The sequence below is a fragment of the Chiloscyllium plagiosum genome, unplaced genomic scaffold (genome assembly GCF_037043375.1).
Source record: "Chiloscyllium plagiosum isolate Xiang-an unplaced genomic scaffold, Cpla_swu_hap1 HiC_scaffold_40, whole genome shotgun sequence".
In the NCBI taxonomy this organism is placed as follows: Eukaryota; Metazoa; Chordata; class Chondrichthyes; order Orectolobiformes; family Hemiscylliidae; genus Chiloscyllium; species Chiloscyllium plagiosum.
In genome coordinates, this window is record NW_028270178.1 from 71,173,249 (window position 1) to 71,188,589 (window position 15,341).

General features: G+C 45.4%; 1 long non-coding RNA gene across 1 annotated transcript in view; it reads left to right on the forward strand.

The window, feature by feature from the left end:
• LOC148138604 (uncharacterized) overlaps window positions 1–13,754 on the forward strand; it is a 48,444-nt gene extending 34,690 nt beyond the window's left edge. Inside the window, exon 5 of the long non-coding RNA XR_015753918.1 lies at window positions 13,643–13,754. This is a non-coding gene — a long non-coding RNA (uncharacterized LOC148138604). The remainder of the gene's footprint in view (window positions 1–13,642) is intronic.
• The last annotated feature ends 1,587 nt before the right edge of the window (window positions 13,755–15,341 follow it).

Consider the following 15,341-nt stretch of genomic DNA (forward strand, 5'->3'; position numbering starts at 1 on the left):
GGTATTATAGACCCCCAAATAGCCAGCAGGTACTCGAGGAACTGATGTATAGAGAGATTGGAGATACTTGTCGGAATAATAGAGTAGTATTGGTTGGAGAATTTAATTTTCCCAGTATTGACTGAGCGACCCAGAGAGTAAAAGACCCGGTCGGAGTGCAGTTTGCCAAATGTGTCCAAGAAAGTTTCCTAAAGCAAATTGTAGCTTTAACAAGGCCTAACTCTACTCAGGCGGGTGCAAGACTGAACGTCCCCTCAGAAAACGTGGTCGGGCAAGTGACTGAAGTGTCAGTCAGAGAGCACTTTGGGTCCAGTGACCACAACTGTCTTAGTTTTAACATAGTTATGGAAAAGGATCAGACAGGTCCACAGATTAAGGTATGAAACTGGAGTAGGGCCAGGTTTGGGGCCATTAGGCAGGATCGAGCAGACATCGATTGGGTGAACTAAAAATAACACAAAACCCGGTTATAGTCCAACAGGTTTATCTCACAGCACCAGCTTTCAAAGTGCAGGTGATCATACTAAAATATGAAAACTTAAACTAAATTTGTTTGGTATTACATTCCATGACACTGCAAACCTGTTGCTATAAATTCTGTGCTGAAAATGTGTTGCTAGAAAAGAGCAGCAGGTCAGGCAGCATCCAAGGAACAGGAGAATCGACGTTTCGGGCATAAGCCCTTCTTCAGGAATCAGGCTTATGCCCGAAACGTCGATTCTCCTGTTCCCTGGATGCTGCCTGACCTGCTGCACTTTTCCAGCAACAGATTTTCAGCTCTGATCTCCAGCATCTACAGCCCTCACTTTCTCCCGCTATAAATTCTGTGCCTTATGATTGTGCTCCACAACCACCTGATGAAGCAGCGCTCTGAAACCTAGTGCCTCCGAATAAACCTGCTGGACTGGAAGCTGGTGTTGTGTGATTTTTAACTTTGTCCATCCCAGTCACCACCGGCTCCTCCACATCATGCTACCGTCAACTGGGTGAGTCTGTTTGAAGGAAAATGAATGATTGCAAATGGGAGCCTTTTAAAAGTGTGATATTAAGAATCCAGGACAAACATTTCCCTGTTAGAGTGAAGGGAAAAGCTGGCAGGTTTAGGGATTCGTGACTTATGAGGGATATTGAAGTTCTGGTCTGGAAAATGAAGATGGTATACATTGGATTTAAGCTTTCCGAATCTACCTTACCTAGCTCACCAGACTGATTGACACAATCAATCTGTGAAGACCCTACAATCCTCTCAGGTCCCTGCAGCATTCCGATCTGTAGAACCCGCTCCAATGCCTGTGACTCTCCCAATCCAGCTCCTATAAGATTCCCTATCTGTGTGACATCCAACCGTCGCCAGCACACACCCTGTCAATACAAGCTCCTCCAGTCTCTCTATCTATCCACCCATCTCTATAACCTTCTCCAGCTCTTACAACCCTATCTGTGTAAACGTCATCCTCCCCTACAACCTTTCCCACTTTGACCAAATTGTAAGGGATTACTAATGCTCCTTTATCTGTGAAACTGTCTCCAACCAAAATTGCTCGTTATCTCCTGAAAAATCTGTCCGATTCCACATCCTCCATGTTGATATAACCTGCACAGCCTTCCTGTATCTATAAACATCTACTGTCACGACTACCCTCCATATGTCTGTATATTCTTCCAGTCTGTACAAACGTCTTTACCTCTGTCATCTGCTCCGTTCCCTAAGCACTCCCTATCTGTGTAAATCTCCCCAACCTAACAACATCCTTATCCCTGTAAAGTGATCCATCCTCCCAACTTGCCCATCTCCATGAAACCGCTGAAGGCCCTCTAGCTCTCCACATTTTTGTAGCACCCTGTGGCTTTATGGCCTTCCCTTCCTGCGAAACCACCTCCAGTCCCCACAACCCTCCCAGTCTGGGCCATCTGCTCCAGATCAGACCATTGCTGTCTCTGTAGGCTCCGACAATCCTAGCAACCCTTCCTATTTGTGTCTCTTCCTTCAGATCCCATCCTCTCCAGCTTTCTTAAATCTCTTCCTGCCGTTGTAACCCTCCCTATTTAGAACATGGAACAGTACAGCAGAGTGCAGGCACTTCAGCCCGCGATGTTGTGCTAATCTTCTGTCCTACTCTAACCTATGAAGGTTTTCTGCAGAATCCTCCAGTTTTAAACCCGCCCTATTTGGTAAATTCCTCCAGTCCCAACAACACTCAAACTGTGAAACTTCTTCAAGTCCCTCCAATTCTCCTTAGCTCTCTGACCTCCTTTATGAGCATCAACCCTCAAAATTACCGAAGCCTCTTTTAGTCACTGCAATGTTCCTAATATCTGCAAAACCCTCCAGTCCTGATATCGCTCTTTCTCCATAACATCCAACTTGTTCCAGTGCCTTTCTGGGGAACACCGCAGAGGATGGAAGATTTGTAGAGTCCAGTCCATGTTATAGAGGTAGGACGGGCTGCCAAACCTGGAGGGTGGTACTAATGTAAGAAGGGACGTGGATCCTGCAGGAGGTTAGAGATAGCATGATTCATAGAACCTGCAGGATGGGATCGAGAATGGGTTGTGGAACCTGAAGAATGTTACAATTTGAACCACAGATCTTTTTTGACTGAACCATTGGACTGATCGTAATGTCCTTATTCTGAACATCTTTACCAGAATTTCTGGGCACAGTTTTAGATTCCCAGGCTGGGAGATGTGAGTTAAGATGTGAATCTATTTACCCATTCTGCCTGTGTGCCTGACACTGACCTGGTGCGGCTCTGGTACACAGCACTCTCCGTGCATCTGGTAACCTCCTGATCTATGTAACTGACAGAGCTCACCTCATGGAAGCCTTCATTTGGAATGTTCTTTATTTTAATATTTTTAAGTGGCAGTTGCGTGAGATGCAGGATTGGGAAGTTTCCATTTTGAGAAAATGAAATTTTTACCTTTAATCCTGACCCATGCAATGGGATTTTGTTTTTTTCTGTTGTTTTCTGCAGACTGCCACTCAGATGATTGTGTAACCAAGGAATCTGAGTGCAGATGGTCTTTTCATGGGAGAGTGTGTATTTACCAGTTTATGTCGGCTAGGAGAATGTATAACTGTGTAAAAACCTCACCGACCCCGTAAGGGGGTGAGTGCACTGGGCCCTGAGCACCAGGAGCTGGGAAACCTCATGGTGTTTGTATGTGGGCCGTGGCACCAGACTGGGTGAGAGCAGTTCCCTGAGTAAATAACAGGTATGGAGCTTGGGATCCTCCTGCTGTGTTTGACCTTGTACCCATATCGTTACCTCCCTCTCATGAGTGAGCGTGTCATGTTCTCCAGTCCTGACAGTGTCCACACCCTGTAAACCCTTCCAGCTGTTGAACACTCCCTTCTCTCTCACGCTGTCCAGCCCTTCCAACCTGGCCTTCGTCTCGTATCTCCTGCAGCCCCAAACGACCTTGCTCTTTGTTATTGCATTGCCTTGCTTTGATCTGTATGGAAGTAGGTTTGGGCCACTGAGAAATATGATAACGCCCACACTCTCCATTTTGGTCAAACATTTCTGCTTGTTTGTCTCTCTCCCATAAGGGGAAGTGGGCATCCTTTCAGCATCCACCCTGCCCATTTTCCTGAGGATCTGTACATTTTAATGACAACTGTCCTCCTGATGACCGTCAGTGACACAGCACCGAAGTGACATGATTATGTTCCTCTATTCTCTGCGACTGTTTCCTTTTGCTCTACCCCTCCCTCATTCTGAAACCTCCCTCAGTCTGGACAGTGCTCCAAACCAATAAGTCCTGAGAATGCTCCAACCTCCCTATCTCTGTAAACTCCTCACACTCCTACAATCCTCCTTGTGTGTATGAACCCCTCCAGCTTCTACAGTCCAATCAAATCATTCCATCTCCTACAGCCCTCACCATCTCTGTATTCTCCAGTCACTACATTTCTCCATGCCTCTGTATACCACTCCAGCCCCTTCAAATCTGTCAATATCTGCAAGGTCCTGCAGTTCCACAAAACAGCCATCAACATGGAACCTCCACCAGAGACCACTACCCTATATATCTCTGTAATCACCTGCTGTACTCTCTATCTCTGTTCCCAGCTTCAGTCCTGACAACCCTACTTCCATGTACAACATCATCAAGTCCCTGTAATCCTCCCAAACGGTGCAACCTCCACCAGACCTTACAACACTGCCATGGTCTCGGACTGCTTGCAGTAAATTCAAACTTCCGAAATTGTATAACATCTCATTTCTCCATGCGCCTCTCTATCATGATGAGCTGCTCCAAACCTTACAAACTTTCCTGCCTGTGTACACCATTAAGTTGATACATCACTTCTCATTCCTGTAATGTCCTTCACACCCTACAATCCTCCCTGTTTTTGTGAGTTCTGCCGACCACAAGTACTCTCCCTATCTGTGTAAATGTCTCTAGTCACTCCAACTCCTTTACTGTGTAGCCCCCACCAGACCCTAAATCTATTGCTATGTGTGTAACCTTCTTCAGGTCTATATCCTCCAACTTGCTGAAATCTGCTCTCACCGTTGCAACCCCCATTATTTTGTAACATTAATTAGTCTGTAAAACCATCCCTATCAGTGTGTTCTCCTCCACTGTGTATCACAAAATCATGAAGGGTGTAGACACAGTGGATAGAGACAAGCTTTTTCCCAGGGTGAAGGATTCAATAACAAGCGGTCACGATTTCAAGGTGAGAGGTGGAAAGTTTAAGGGGGATACACGCGGCAAGTACTTCACACAGAGGGTGGTGGTTGTCAGGAATGCGTTGCTAGCAGAGGTGGTAGAGGCAGGCACGGTAGATTCATTTAAGATGCGTCTGGACAGATGCATGAGTAGGTGGGGAGCAAAGGGATACATATGCTTAGGAATTGGGCGACAGGTTAGACAGTAGATTTGGACTGGCTCAGGCTTGAATGGCAAAGGGTCTGTTCCTGGGCTGTAAATTTTCTTTGTTCTTTGTGTACAACACTCCTGGTCTGTGTAATCTCTTTAAATCCTTCATTTCCTACATACCTATGTATTGGTGTGACTGTTTTGAGGCCATTATATTCTCCTTTCTACCTGTAAACAGCTCCACACACGCTGCAGCCTATCCTTTGCTCATTAGCGACTCAAGTCTCTCTCAACCCTTTCTATGACTGTAACCTCCTCCAGTCTCAACAGACCTCCCTATCCCTATCATATTTTCGTACATGCACAACACTCACGCTCACTGAAATATCTTCCAGTGCTTAAAACCAGCTTTCCCTCTAACTTTCTCCAGTCCATAACTCCCTCCCTATCCCTGGAACATTGTCTAGTCCATACAACACTCCCTAACTCTGTCAAATTCTACAGTCCACAACTTACTCCCTATCCCTGTAACATTCTCCAGTCCATATTATCCACCCTATGCCTGTAACATTCTCCTATGCATACCATCCTTACTGTCCGTTTAATATTCTGGAGGCTATACCAATTTCCCTATTCCTGTAATATTCTCCAGTCCATACCATCATCCCTATCCCTCTTACCTGTTGTTAAATGCACCACATCCTCGTATCCTGTGAATGATTCTACACCCTGCTCAACGTAATCCCTATAACGAGCCACAATTCGACACAAATCCCTATCTGGAATCTATTCAAATCGGCTCTATTCTGTAATTTCCTCCAAACAATAAATCTTATTACCTGCGAACTTTCTCTAGCACCTGTAACTATCCTTCACCCTGTCCAGCCCCCAAATGTCTCTCTAACTTTGTGATCTCTCTCCATCCCTCAAAGACCCACTTTCAGCAAAACGCGCCCTGCATTTGCAACAGGCAGATTGAATGACAGCATTACGTGTAGTGAACAGATATGATACGAACTATGATTATGGAGACGTGGCTGCCGAATAACCATGCATAGGATGTGATTATTGAAGGGTTTCAGCAGCATCAGCAAATCGCCAATCAAGGTCCAGTTGTTAGGTAAGGATACAGTCAGTGGATCAGTGAGAGCCAGTTTAATCTGGCAATCAAAATTTAGAGTCACTTTGGGTGGAGGTGAGAAATAGCAAGGGAGACCTGGAAGATCAAACCACAATCCATGGAATCCATGGTGGTTGATAAGTTGGATACAACATTTTCTTGGTGATAGTAAACAGAGGAATGTGGAGGAGTGAATTTCGGATTGGAGGTCTGTAGCCAATGGAGTTTCACAAGGATCAGTGCTGCGATTTCTGTTTGTAATTTATCTCTGTGATTAAGATGAATAGGTTAGCAGTTTAATAAGGAATTTTGCAGATGACATTTGGAAAGGCATGTAACGTTTAGGGGAAGTTAGGTGAATTAAAGATAGTGAAGAAGATTGTTAAAGATTGCAGCAGTGGAACTACTGGAACTCTGGGCACAGAAATGGCAAACCGAATTTGATCGGGACAAGTGTGAAGTAATGCATTTATGAAGTCAAATGGAAGCGGGAACAACACTAATTGGAAACATTGATAAACATTGATAAACAGATGACCTTGGATGCAAATCCGTAGCTCCCTTCAAATAAAAACACAGCAGGATGTGGTAGTAAAGGAAGAGTGTGGTATTCTTCCTTTCATTGGTCACAGTATTGAGTTCAGACGTTTGCATGTCATGTTGTGACTGATTGAAACTTCATTCGGCCATATCTGGAATGTTGCATGTAGTTCTCATCGCCACACTACAGGAAGGATGTGGAGACTTTGGGCAGGGTGTAACAGGGGGTTACCAGAATGTTGCCTGGATCAGAATGTGTTCACTATAAGGAGCTTGGACATAGTTAGATTATTTTGCGTGAGTCTCGGAGGCTGAGGGGTGACCTGGTACAGTTATATAGCATTAGGAGAGAGGTGAATAGTGTGGATAGTTGGAATTCTTCTTCCAATGTAGAAATATCAAATACTAGGGCGCATCGGTTTAAGGTGAGAGTGAGAAATTTTAAGTGAGATGAATGAAGCTGGTTTTCTGTACTGAGAGGGTGGAAGCTGCTCAGGAGGTGGGAGAGGTGGCAGTGAGAATAAAGTTATGAAGTGGCATTTAGACAGAAACATGAACAGGCAGAGAATAGAGGGATATGGACCATGTGCAGGCAGATGATATTAGTTCAGAAAGCAACATGGTCAGCACAGCCATGGTGGGCCGAAGGGCCTATTACTCTGCTGTACTGTTCTCGTTTCTAACTTCACGGCATCCACCCTGTCAAAGCCCCTCAGAATCCTAGATGTTTCATTCAATTTCTCTCCCATTCTTCAAAACCCTAATGGGTTCAAGGTCAATCTACTCCACCTCTTCTCATTGGAAAATCCCGCCATCTCCAGGATCAGCCGAGTGAACCTTCCCTGGCCTGCCTCCAACACAAGAATGTCTTTCCATAGGGCACTCATACTGTTCATTATAATCTTGGTGTGGTCTGACTTGTACCTTGCATCGTTTTAGCAAGACCTCCCTATTTTTAGACTCCATTCCCTTTGTAATAAATGGCAGCATTTGATTTGCCTTCTCTATGACCTGCTGATCCTGTAAGCTACCGTTTTCAGGTTGATTCACAAGGATTCCCAAAACCCTTTGTGCAGTCAGTCTGAAACCAAACGGTGTTAGCCTGACAGTAAGTCGGGAACATGCTGGAGAGTATTGTAAAGGATACAGCAATAAACAATAAATAGACTCTCAGAAACATTGGGCAACACGTGATTTTACAAAAGGGGAATATTTTTAACGCCGTTGGATTGGTGTGACCATGAATGGCAGAATAGATAAGGGTGGGGGAGGCAAGTAGCGGTAGGGGGATATTTTAACTTTCAGAAGCATTTTGACAAGTTTCAACAAGGGCTAAATTATAACGACGGAGAGAATAGAGCCCCTGAAAGGTCAATGAGGCTGTCTGTGTGGAATCACTGCTGACGGGAAAGATCCGAAACAAATATTTTGTTTCAGGATTTATTATGGAGAAAGATATGGAAGCTCGAGAATTTTGGAAAATACATAGTGATGTCTTGAACAAAGTTCACATTGGAGAATAGGAGGTGTTGGATGTCTTAAAATGCAAAAAAAAGTTCATTAAACCAAGGGATATGATCAGATGTATCCCAGCGTCATGTGAGAAGCTAGGGAGGAAATTACAAGGCTCATCGCAGAGATATTTTTATCATCGACAGCCACGACAGACCCATGAGACTGATGGCGGAGGTGGGTAAGTCGATGGAGGAAATTCTGAGAGAAAGGACAATGGAAGTAGACAAGTGACAGATCAAAGCAGAGCAGTACACGATGTCCACATGAACTTTACCAAGGTATTTGACAAGGTTCTGCATGGCAGACTGATTAATAAGTTGAGATCACACATAACCAGGGAGCGCTCACCAACTGGATACAAAACAGATTGACTGTAGGAGACAGAACATGTTCATAGAGGGTTGCTGCTCAAACTGCAGGCCTATGACCAACGGTGTGCCATGGGGTTCGGTGCTGGGTCACTGTTGTGCATCATTTATATAAATGGTTTGGATGAGAAAAGAGGAATCATGGTTATCAAGTTTGTGAGTGACACTGAAATTGATGGAATAGTGGACAGCAAAGAGGGTTATCTAAGTGTACAATGGGATCAACAGTACTGCTGGGCCAATGATGTTAGGAATAGCAGGCGGAGAAATGCACGATGTTGCATTCTGGTAAAGCAGACCAGGTTGGACTTGTATAGTTAATGTTCTGGCCCTGAGTAGTGTTGTCGATCAGTGACCCAGGGATGCAGGTAGACAGTTCTTTGAAAGTGGCGTCACAGGTAGACGGGCTGTTGATGCAGGCGTTTGAGGAGGTTACCTTCATTGGGGAGAGCATTGAGAGCAGGAGTTGGGATGTCATGTTGTATTCGTACAGGACATTAGTGATGCCAGCATATAAGCATTGTTGATTATCTGGAAAAGCGCAACTTGTTCACATATGTCCTTTAGGGAGGGACATCTGACATTCATACCTGATCTGGCTCACATGTGACTCCAGACTCACAGAAACATGGCTGACTCTGAGCTGCCTCTGGGCAATTAGCAGTGGGGCAATGTATGCTGGTCGAACCGGTGACATTCTCAGGTCATGAATGAATCAATGAAATGCATGACCCTCCCTATCTCAGCAAACAGCTGTAGCAATTCGTACTGGTTTTGTAACACTGTTTAGGCCCTGGGCACTCTCAGCAACACTCTCACCACCTCCAGCACCTTTAATTCTCCCTGTTACTATCACCTGATTAAACGCTGACAATGTGTCCTCTTCCTACTGCACTCCTGCTCGGAGACTCCTTAGCGATCTCTTTAACAAATGCGTCCACATTTCTAAACATTGGGTACTTTAGAATTGATCGTTTTTTTCATCTCTTAATCAAATCTGGTAAATCCTGGGAATTACTTGGCCAAGATCTTCTAAAGTAGGCGAGGAGCATTGGGTAGGTGTCGAGCACCTTGAGACTTGCTGTGGTGAAAATGGGAACCCAGGAGGAAACAGCACAAGAAGCTTGCTGTCACACCAACGCCCCACCCACCCCCTTCCCACGGCCACCTTCTGCCCCAAGTGTAACAGAGTCTGTACAGCCACCTACAGACTCCCCCTGAGAGTGGGAGAGAGTCAGCCTCAGCTGTGACCCATCACCAATGAGATAGTGAGATAGGAAGATTGAATTCACTCACAATTATCCCAGTTCCTTTCTTACAAATTCCAATTATTCCCTGTTAATGCAGTGTCTAACAATGGAATGCTGTGAAAGGGTCTTAACACTATCATTCCAGTTTTGAGTTCTGACACTTATTACTCAGAATTTGGTTTCCTATTGTTTGATAATCTGAGGCCACATATTTTCCTGGTAATCCCAATTGTTATCCCAAACTGTGGGACTCCCCCATCCTGCTTCCCATTCTGTCTGGTTTTAGAACATAGAACATAGAACAATACAGCACAGAACAGGCCCTTCGGCCCACGATGTTGTGCCGAACATTGGACCTAGCTTAAGCACCCATCCATGTACCTATCCAATTGCCGCATAAAGGTCACCAAGGATTCTGACTCTACCACTCCCACAGGCAGCGCATTCCATGCCCCCGCCACTCTCTGGGTAAAGAACCCACCCCTGACATCTCCCCTATACCTTCCACCATTCACCTTAAATTTATGTCCCTTTGTAAAACTCTGTTGCACCCGGGGAAAAAGTTTCTGACTGTCTTCTCTATCTATTCATCTGATCATCTTATAAACCTCTATCAAGTCACCCCTCATCCTTCGCCGTTCCAACGAGAAAAGGCCTAGCACTCTCAACCTATCCTCGTACGACCTATTCTCCATTCCAGGCAACATCCTGGTAAATCTTCTCTGCACCCTCTCCAAAGCTTCCACATCTTTCCTAAAGTGAGGTGACCAGAACTGCACACAGTACTCCAAATGTGGGCTAACCAAAGTCCTGTACAGTTGCAACATCACTTCACGACTCTTGAATTCAATCCCTCTGCTAATGAACACTAATACACCATAGGCCTTCTTACAAGCTCTATCCACCTGAGTGGCAACTTTCAAAGATCTATGAACATAGACCCCAAGATCCCTCTGTTCCTCCACCTCACTAAGAACCCTACCGTTAACCCTGTATTCCGCATTCTTATTTGTCTTTCCAAAATGGACAACCTCACACTTGGCAGGGTTGAACTCCATCTGCCACTCCTCAGCCCAGCTCTGCATCATATCTCTTTGCAGCCGACAACAGCCCTCCTCACTATCCATAACTGCACCAATCTTCGTATCATCTGCAAATTTACTGATCCACCCTTCGACTCCCTCATCCAAGTCATTAATAAAAATTACAAACAGCAGAGGACCCAGAACTGATCCCTGCGGAACTCCACTTGTAACTGGGCTCCAGGCTGAATATTTGCCATCCACCACCACTCTCTGACTTCGATCGGTTAGCCAGTTTTCTATCCAATTGGCCAAATTTCCATCTATCCCATGCCTCCTGAATTTCCGCATAAGCCTACCACGGGGAACCTTATCAAACGCCTTACTAAAATCCATGTATTCTACATCCACTGCTCTACCTTCATCCACATGCTTGGTCACCTCCTCAAAGAATTCAATAAGACTTGTAAGGCAAGACCTACCCTTCACAAATTCGTGCTGGCTGTCCAGAATCAAGCAGTGTCTTTCCAGATACTCATAAATCCTATCCCTCAGTACCCTTTCCATTACTTTGCCTACCACAGAAGTAAGACTAACTGGGCTGTAATTCCCGGGGTTATCCTTATTCCCTTTTTTGAACAGGGGCACAACATTCGCCACTCTCCAGTCCCCTGGTACCACCCCCGTTGACAGTGAAGACGAAAAGATCATTGCCAACGGTACTGAAATTTCCTCTCTTGCTTCCCACATAATCCTAGAATATATCCCGTCAGGCCCGGGGGACTTGTCTATCCTCAAGTTGTTCAAAATGTCCAACACATCTTCCTTCCTAACAAGTATCTCCTCTAGCTTATCAGTCCGTTTCACACTCTCCTCTTCAACAATACGGTCACTCTCGTTCGTAAATACTGAAGAAAAGTTCTCAATCAAGACCTCTCCTATCTCTTCCGACTCAACACACCGTCTCCCACTACTGTCCTTGATCGGACCCACCCTCGTTCTCGTCATTCTCATGCTTCTCACATACGCATAAAATGCCTTGAGTTATACTTGATCTTATCCGCCAAAGGTATTTCATGCCCTCTCTTAGCTCTCCTAACCCTTTCTTCAGGTCCCTTCTGGCTATCCTGTATCCCTCCATTGCTCTGTCTGAACCCTGTTTCCTCAACCTTATGTAAGCCTCCTTCTTCCTCTTTATAAGACATTCAACCTCCCTCGTCAACCAAGGTTCCATCTCACGACCATTTATTTCCTGCTTGACAGGTACATACATATCAAGGACACGTCGTATCTGTTCCTTGAAAAAGTTCCACATTTCCACGACATCCTTCCCTGACAGCCTATGCTCCCAACTTACGCTCCTCAGATCCTGTCTTACAGCATCGTAATTACCCTTCCCTAAATTGTAAAACCTACCCTGTTGCACGCACCTATCTCTCTCCCTAACCAACGTGAAAGTCACAGAATTGTGGTCACCATCACCAAAATGTTCACCCACTAACAAGCCCATCACTTGTTCCGGTTCATTATCGAGTACCAAATCCAATATGGCCTCCCCTCTGTTCGGACAATCTACATACTGAGTTAGAAAAGCTTCCTGGACACACTGCGCAAACACCACCCCATCCAATCTACTTGATCTAAAGAGCTTCCAATCAATATTTGGGAAGTTGAAATCGCCCATGACTACTACCCTGTGGCTTCTGCATCTTTTCAAAATCTGTTTCCCAATCTGTTTCTCCACATCTCTGCTACTATTGGGGGGACTATAGTAAATACTCAACAAGGTGACTGCACCTTTCCTATTTCTGACTTCAGCCCATACTACCTCCAAAGGCAGATCCCCCTCGAACTGACTTTCTGCAGCCGTTATACCATTTCTAATTAGCAAAGCCACCCCCTCCTTTTTTTACCACCCTCCCTAATCTTACTGAAACATCTGTAACCAGGAACCTCCAACAACCATTCCTGTCCCTCTTCTAATCACCTTTCCGTGATGGCCGCAACATCGTAGTCCCAGGTACCGATCCACTCCTTAAGTTCACCCACCTTATTTCTGATACTCCTTGCGTTGAAGTATACGCACTTGAACCCATCTCTGTGTCCGCAAGTATTCCCTGTCAGTGCTACCTTCTTCACAGCCTCCCTACATTCTTGGACATCCTGACAAACAGCTAGCCTACTTGCTGGACTACAAGTCTGTATCCCATCCCCCTGCCAAATTAGTTTAAACACCCCCCCGAAGAGTGCTGGCAAACCTACCCCCCAGGATATTGGTGCCCTTCTGGTTCAGGTTTTCCACAATGTTGTGTGGCTGTGAATATTGATGACCATCTTTGTGTTAACCCTGTGACCATGTCTCCGTGATGGCGAGTAGATAGACATCACAAATTAAGAAACAGTAATTTTTACCACAATTTCCTGTCACAAACCTAATTTCAGTTAAACTCAGTCCCTTCCTGTTTCTTCCTGTTTGTCTTTAGCCACATCTCCATGTTTTTCCAATATTTCAAGCTTTCTCTTTGGATTAGGGAATTTCCTTTATCCTAAGCCCTGTCCCTCCTCATCTGTGTCATTTTAAAGCAATTTGATTGACAAGGGCACAGTTCCAGTGGAGCCCATCCCAATATAATGGCTGACTCCTTCCTGAGGACTGGGAGCAGTTCCCACTGCATCAGAACCACGTCTTCTGACACGATTGTGTGATCCTGATACCTTCCTGCACTCTGGTAGTATCACCCAGTATCTCTCCATGTAGTATCCCTCGATGTGTAGGTCAATTTGCTGCCTCTGTCAGTGTTTCTCCCTCTTACTGCTGGTCTGAGATCCTGAATCAACAGAATTCTCCAAACCAGAGAGCCGCAGCAGCACAGGCCAGGGATGGAGACTGGGATTTTCCAGATCTCTGCTGAACTCTGTGCCACTCTGCACGAGTTATCCTCATTGCATCAATCTAATTTCCCATTCTGTCTATTTCTCTGTCTCATGCAGTTAATCAGGATATTCCTAACTCCTGTCTCATCCATCACCTCATTGAAGACGCTTCGTCAGCCAGAGCGAGATGGAGAGGGAGATCTGCAGCCTTCAGTAAATCCTGCAGCTGGTAAGATCACTCACAGTAAACAGCACATGGAGGAGTTAGTGGCCTTCTGTATTCAGACCTGGAAGACAGGACACAGGTATAGTGCTGGGCAAGGAGCAGCAATATTCTAGGCTTCATTCCCACCAGCTTGTGAGGGTCCTGCTTTCACCTCTGCTGTGCTGGTCCTCTCTGAGACAGTACAGGGGATCACAGGCATCAATCCTGGCCCATGCTGTATTCGTGATCTCTGTAATATCCTCCAGTCCCAATAATCCTTCCTCTGTTTGGAATCTCCTCTCGTCCACACCATTCTCTCTGTCTCTGTCTTTATCAGGTTCTCCAATCCCTAACAACCTAATTCCTAAACTTCTCCAGTAGATACTAAATTCCTTCATCCCTGTAAACCCCGACTGTCCTGTTTATCCCTGTAAGCTCCTCCTACCAATACCACCCTCCCTGTCAATGTATGTGTCTTTAACCTTTCCATCGGTCCCTACCTATGTAATCTTCTCCAGCTCCTACAACCCTTCCTTAGCTATGGACAAATTTGTAATCTCCTTATCGTTCTCCAATTCTTCGATGTTAATCTTTTAAAATTTCACCCTAGTTCCCAACTCCAAACCCCTCCCGAGCACAGGACCCTCTTTCAGTTTGTGCAACCTTCCCTATCTGTATAACTGTCTCCAACCCAGTAACCTGGCATTCTCCATTGCCTTCCTATCTCTGTAGCCTCCAGAATCTTGAAGCCTTCTTATATCTGTAAACATCTTCAGTCACGACAACCTTCCATATCTCTGTTAGTATATACAATACTCTTCTCCCGAAACATCCCCTGTCTGTGCCTCTCAATCTGCCTGCCTCTCCCTACATTCATCCCTACCCCATCTCCAGAATCTATCCCAGCTCCCTCTATCATTGTAAATTCCTCCAATTCCCAAACATCTTTGGCCCACTGACATTCTTGTCCAGATGTAAATCTGTTTAATTCTAACATTCTTGAGCCCCTGTAGGCCTCCCTGTCGCTGTAACCTCTCCACATCCGTTCAAACACCCACTACTGAGGAATGACTCCCTGCAGTCGCCATAAGGCAGGTGGAATGATAGTGAACAGATATGATGGAAAAGCCAGGAAATTACAGCCCCGTGAGCCCAGTGTTGGGGAAGTTGTTGGAGGAGATTCTGAAAGAAAGGAGCTATGTATATTTGGAAAGGCAAGGGCTGATTCAAGACGGTCAGCATGACTTTGTGAGTGGGAAACCTTGTTTCACAAACCGGATTGACTCTTCGATGAGGTGGCCAAGAGAGAGATGAAGGCAGAGCAGTGAACATTGTCCACGTGGACTTTAGCGAAGCATTTAACAAGGTTCAAAGGGATGTAGAACATCTAGCCATGAGGAAGAAGGAAGCTTATTTAAGGTTGAGGATGCAAGAATCAGACAGGTTTCTAGAGGGTAACATGGAGCAGCACGATGGCTCAGTGGTTAGCACTGTGACCTCATAGCACCACGGACTCTATTTCGATTCCAGCCTCAGGCGACAGTCTGTGTGGAGTTTGCACATTCTCCCTGTTTCTGCGTTGGTTTCCTCCACGTGCTCTATTTTCCCCCC